At 38.7% G+C, this 6,693-nt stretch overlaps 1 long non-coding RNA gene across 2 annotated transcripts; it reads right to left on the bottom strand.

Annotated features, from left to right (window-relative positions):
- Positions 1-289: 289 nt before the first annotated feature.
- Positions 290-3,039, bottom strand: LOC123976898. Of its 2 annotated transcripts, none has more exons than XR_006826450.1 (3): positions 2,913-3,039; positions 1,786-2,006; positions 290-1,697 (listed from the first exon to the last, which is right to left on the bottom strand). It is a non-coding gene; the product is annotated as an uncharacterized LOC123976898 (long non-coding RNA). The 2 variants fall into 2 exon arrangements; XR_006826449.1 differs by having other exon boundaries at positions 1,810-2,006.
- Positions 3,040-6,693: the final 3,654 nt, after the last annotated feature.

The raw sequence follows: 6,693 nt of genomic DNA, 5'->3' as shown, positions 1-6,693 counted from the left end.
TCACATACTCACTTCTCCTCACTGCTTCCTAAGTTAAAACTATATGCAAGGAAAATATACCTCCAAAACAATGCAAAGATTCAATTTCATTTTATGTTATCTGACAAATATTAATAGGCAAGCAATAAATAACAGTGCCTGCGATGGACTGGCGACCTGTCCAGGGTGTACCCCACCTTTCGCCTGATGTCAGCTGGGATTGGATCCAGCCCCCCGCGACCCTGTACGCAGGATAAGCGGTTGACGATGGATGGATGGAAATAACGGTGCTCTCTGTAACGACACAATAAACATTAAATACCAAATCAGTGGCTATTGGGCCAAGTTGTATCAACAATTTTATTTAAGTGATAACATAAATATATTAGATCAACTACTTGAACATACAGTACTACAGTGGGAGGCTATTAAAAAGAAAGAGTTTTTAATCTTGCTTTCACTTATTTCTTTCCTGATTATTGAGAAGGCCTTGATGTGATGAATCACTGTCAGACCAGTGTGTGACTTTTTGAAAGTATTGATGTCATCCTCAATATGGAGAAAGATATGCGTCATGGGATGAATGTTTTACTCAGAAACATCTGGCGTAAAACGTGTATGTATGTGTGAGTCTTTACATATACGTGTATATACAGCATACATGCAGGGAGAGGACAAAATACTATTTACACTGCATGAAAAAGTTTGACTCAAAGGAACTGTATTACATAGTGGGCTTAATGTCTGCTTAATTACAGGCTAATAGTCATCTCTGATATGAGTTTTTTTTAGAAAAACCTGAGGAAGCTAGTAGAATCAATCCCTGAATTTCAGTTATATGACTACATATCTGAGATGTCCCTTAGTAACCTCACAGCCAGTACTTTCTTTTCATGAAATCTGCACAGAGGGCATCTCCAGCTCTCTTCTGCCGCTCTCAGGCTGAACTGGGAGCAGCAGCACTTCCGGTTGTCCTCATCTTTTGTATTCCAATTGTGATGCAGTCCTCCCTCTCAATTTTCCAGCTTTTTATTGAAGAGACGTCTGCACAATCAGGCACAGATACTTGGTTATATTGTGTATGGTGAAGTTTGTGAAGAGGGACATCATATTTGTGATACACTTTAGGGTATGCAGAGTGAACTAACAGTACAATAATCATACCTGATGAAGTCAAAGTTGTAGATGCACATTTAAGTGCCTTTGCACCATATTTGGGGTTGAAGAGGTGATGCTAAATTTGTAGTAAATGTACAGTATATGCATGTTTATGTGTAATGTGCAGATGTTTAACACTTGATGCATTGTACATTTAAACATGCATGCCTCTGCATAAAGTAAATGTAAATTAAACTTCAGTTATCCTCGAATGTAAGTATAAACTGTACATTTAGAAATTGCTTAACGGTATAACTCATCCATGCTTGTTCATACATATACTGCAGATGCTCTGCAGCTTCTCACTGATCTGTCCAAGACGTCTGGAAGTGTTCACTGTGATGGCACAAAAGGATACTTAAAGCACCTTGTTGCACCTTAAGGGGAATAAAGCAAAGTCTGATGATGATCCCTAGATGCATCAGGATAGCATAGTGGGCGAGTGGTGTTTTCTAAGATGGAATTTACTTTCGTTCTCATCCTCCCCTCTGGAGGCTCAGCATGGTAACAGAGCAGCCTACCTGTCTACCTTGCTCTCATGCTGCATCCTAAGCAAACCTCTGCAAACACAACAGACATCATGTCAAGCACAACAGCTAGGTGTTATTGGGTTGAATAAACAAGGAGAAAAGTTTATTCTGCCCTCACTTGTACAATATCTCTGGTACCCACCCGAGGTACAGTACTGGCAGCTCTTGCATCATCAGTGGTGTCAGTGGTGTCTTGCTGTGTTGGGAATCCATGACCATCTTTTTGGTCTAACTTAAGCTGAGCTGCACGTGTTTTTTTACAGCACATGTTGAAGCTATCCACGGGATCATGGCATCCCTCCTCCTCTCCTTCGCTCATACAGCCTTCAGTAGATACATCTAATATTTGGTTTGTGGACAGTGTACAAGACAGGTGACAGTGGTGGGTGGATGGAAATAAAATAAGTTGAAATAAGAGAGTTACAGACAGTAAAAGGAAGAAAAGATACAAGAGACATATTTGGAATAACTGACAATGAAAAGTCTGATATATACAGTTACAAAAAATATAGTAACCCTTTGGAATTACATGGATACACAATCAAAGTCTGCTTAAACTAATACCAAACAATTATGTTTATGTTTTTATTTAACATACCGTGCATTCATTCAGTGGAGGGTGAAAAAAAAACAAAACAACAACAATAAAGTATGTGAACCCCTACACTGATAACTTCTCCAAAAAATAATTGGAGTCAGTAGTCAGCCAACCTGGAGTCCAATGAAATAGACGAGATTGAAGTTGTTGGTTAGAGCTGCCCTGCCCAGTAAAGAAAAACACACACCAATTGCACAAGCATTGCCTGATATGCACCATGCCTTGAACAAAATAGCTCTCAGAAGACCGAAGATTAAGAATGGTTGACTTGCATGAAGCTGGAATAGGTTACAGAATCTCTGGAAGCCTTGATGTCAGATGGGGACTCGAATTTGAGACTGACTCGAGTCCGACTTAAGTCGCACACACAGTGACTTCAGACTTGTTCTTGAAAGACTTCAGACTCGACGTGCAGGACTCCTGAACAATGTTTATTTTTAGGAAACGTCTGATGAGCTTGCTGTTATTCTCCTCCCTGCATTACCTATAACCCATGTAACACAGCAGCGCGCGGCCAAACATGAGGACAACAAATGTCACGTCAGCCAACTGGCTGAACGATTGGAACAGAGGTTAGGACCCAAAATGCAGACACAGAGTAGATACTGGTGAGTAAATGAGGTTTACTGCAGCACAGTGAAACTTACTGGAGATGTGAGCAGTCCAAAAACACAACGGTTGTATAATCCAAGATGTCCAACAGAAAGTAAATCCACAAAGGCACAAGAAACACTGGAGTACATGGGCATGGAGAACTCAAGGCATGAGCATATGAAAACAACAATAAACTGGCACAAAGTGAAAGGGCAAACCACTTAAATACAACAGGTGAGAGAGCAACTAACGAGACACAGGTGAATCCACTAAAGCAATCAGACAGCCAACACAGGAAGCAAAGAGAGACAGTGACACATGAAGCAGACAAAACTACAAACTAAAACAGGAAGTAAAGCTCACATAATACGCAAGGCATGAAATCACAAAATAAAACAAAACACAGATGACTTAAGTGCATTGCAGACAAAACCTACCAAAGCAAGGAACACAGACAGATCCAAGTACACTTAAACACGCGAATGAACAAAAGAATCAAATAGACTTCGAAACCCCACACATGAAAGACTAAACACAGGGGAAAACAGGAACATAATACCAGAACCCAAGTGAAACCCAGAAACTACTCAACATAGGAAACAACTGAAAAACCACCCAGTAACCACCCAAACCCTTGACAACAAACACCGGCAGGTGCTGAGCCATTCATCATAAACTTTGGCTTTAAAAGTTCATACAACAAGGCCGAAACAAAGACAGCTGAGCTCAAAATTGGTTAGTAACCTGATGTTAGTAAACATGTTTAGCTCAGCATTGGACATCTAACGTTAGCTTGCTTCTTGCTTTAGCTACGTCCTGCCGAGGTTAGGTCCGACTGCTGTTTGTAATGAAAAGATGAATGAGCATTTGTTTACTTGACAAACTTTTGGTAGTAATTAACATAATGATTTACATCCCAGGTGGTTGCCATCACGTTAATTATTAACGCTGGCTGCAAACAGGTTACAGGTTGATCATGTAGTGTTACAGTTTTATTTAGGTATAACAGTACACTGGTTTGCGTAGTTTAAGCTGTCATTGATTGCATTGCAAATTACATGGTTGTGCTCTGTGAAAAACAGGTTACAGGTTTATTGTTGATCATTTAATGTTAAAGTTTTATTTAGTTAATGTTACACTGAGTTTGAGAGTCTGCGGGGTGTGTTGACTTACAGTAGGCTAGTTAATAAGCTGTCATTAATTGCTTTGCACATTACATGGTTGTGCTCTGTAAGTAAAAAACAGGTTACACTTACAGAATTCCTTATAGCTATGCAGTGTTATAAGCAGCCTGGTTTGAACGCAATAGGTAATCCAACATTCATTACAACCACGAGTGACTTGAGACTTGACTTGGACTCTAGCTCAAAGACTTGTGAGCATCTCTGCTTGATGTCCATCAGTCCATGGTAAAACAAACTATAAATGGAGATTGTTCAGCTCTGTTGCTATTCTTCCTAAGAGTGGCTGTCCTGCAAAGACGACTGCATGAGCACAGAGCAGAAGGCTCAATGAGGTTAAGAAGAATCCTCCAGTGTCAACTGAAGACTTAAAGAAATCTCTGGAACGTGCAAACATCTCTGTTGATGATTTATAAAACACTAAACAACAATGGAGTTTGTGGGAGGATACTATGGAGGAAGTCACTGCTGTCCAAAAAAAAAAAGAGCACCTGGTTGTTCCACAGCACTAATGGCAAAATATTCTACCAAAGTTGAGTTGTCTGGAAGGAACACACAACCCTATGTGCGGAGGAAAAAAGGTACAGCACAACTGTGAAGTATGGTGGAGGGAGAATCATGGTTTGGTTATTAGTTAAAGCAAACTGTGTTTGTCCATTGTTGTGACTTTGATGAAGATCAGATCACAATTTATGACCAATTTATGCAGAAATCCAGGTAATTCCAAAGGGTTCGCATACTTTTTTCACGACTGTATGTTATTTACTGTAAGTTACTGCAGACTAATTAACTGTAAATATTATAGCAAGACTCAAATTAGGCCTATATTAGGTCCTAGTAAGTTACAAGGCAATTGTGCTCACACTCTGCCAAGTTATTACATTGGATCAAGTTTAATTTGTATGATTAGGCTCAACTCCCCTGTCCTCGTGGAGTGTATGTGTCTGAAAAACACAAGTTGTATTTTGAGATATGAGGTAACTCATCTACTATACTCACTGGATTGGAAAAACATGAGAAAAGTGTCAGGGGCATTTGGGAGGAAGAGTTCAGCAAGAAAAACATTTTGAAACTTATCAATAAAATTTAGTTAGTCATCGGTATCCATCACCACTAACTAACAACCGTCAATTTTCTCATTTGCTGTTCTTAGTTGATGTAACACTAAGACTGTTATTAAAGGCCTATCATGTTTTTTGTTATTGGTCCAATTTTTAGCTTTAGCGACACTTGCTGCGTAGCTAAGGGTATGGCAATGTAAACTGGTCAGTCCACCAGTTTGGTCCAAACCTAAATTACTCAAAATTTTCTGAAGCTATTGCCATGACATTTTGTCTGAATCCTACAGACTTTGGTGATCCTCTGACATTTTCTATTAGCATGAAGTGAATCTGGCGGCATCATCAGGACAACATTTTAATTTGTCTAATACAAGTAACATCAGCCTCAGCTATACTTTGTGTTAAATGCTAATTGCTGATACTCTGAACGAAGATGGTGAACACGGTAAACATTATGCCTTGTCACTGTGAGCATGTCCGCAAGCTGATTTTTAGTATTTAGTCCAGGCAGCTGACCTTAACTCGCAACAAGTCCACCCAGGGACTTTTGTTGCATGTCATTTCCTATCTTTCTTCCACTCATTTCTTGCAATCTCGCCAATATTGGCCAGCTAATAAAGGCATTAAAAGCCACCACTTCACATACATTCAGTGTTACATGAGAAGTTGGGCCTTATCCCAAAAAGAAAACCTGAATTTATTTGTGTTCCTCAAATGGAGTCAGAATGCCACCAGTATTTCTGGGGTAGTATATTTAATGGCTATCAATTTATCAATGATGAGTGAGTCAATTTATACCCTGAGAGAGCAAAACCGATTAATTTAGGCTCACACTGACTAGTTAAATGCAATACAGAAGTCAAACAGTAGAGATAAATTAAATACCCATTGATATTCAGTTGTAATCCTGTAAACCAATAATAAATAAAATATAATTTTATGCTCTGAAATGATACTATTAGCTTAAATTCTTACTAATTATCAATTTAATAAATAAAGCAAATTAAAAAATAGCAAATTATCACAATTGCGCATTACACAGTGTTCAGTGTAGAACAGATGTCGTCATGTGCAGAAATGTCAAGAGGGACGGCTGTTTGATTGGCTGGTAGTTGTACAGAAATTATGTGCTTTTTTATTTATTATTTTTCATATATTTTCTTTCTTTTCTGTGACAATGGTTTTATTCATCCATCACAAATACAAAATACTCCAATACATTACAGAATACTCCCATTCAATTTTTTTTAGTAAAGGTTCACCCGCTGCCGTTTTAAAAGGTGGCTGTGTAAGGTATCAGCTTCCTTCCTTCTTTCACACAGAAGAAGAGAGACAGTGGTTTGCTTGAATTACTGTAAGAGGCTTTCACAGTTAAAAAAAGTATCAAAACATCCATCAAAACGGATACTGCATTCACTTTTCCTGTTTTGCAAAAACAAACAAAAGATTAAAATTAAACCTTCATGTTACTAAAAGGATTGAAATTGCAGCTCTCTTTATTCACTGTTGCTGTTGATCATCACTCTGGTGACCAAACAAATCTATGACATTGTTGTAAATTCCTTAGCTCTCCACAACAGACATGTTTTGAA

Source organism: Micropterus dolomieu, linkage group LG09 (genome assembly GCF_021292245.1).
Source record: "Micropterus dolomieu isolate WLL.071019.BEF.003 ecotype Adirondacks linkage group LG09, ASM2129224v1, whole genome shotgun sequence".
NCBI lineage: Eukaryota > Metazoa > Chordata > Actinopteri > Centrarchiformes > Centrarchidae > Micropterus > Micropterus dolomieu.
The sequence above is the reverse complement of the archived record's forward strand: the minus strand, read 5'-3'. Positions and strand labels throughout refer to the sequence as shown.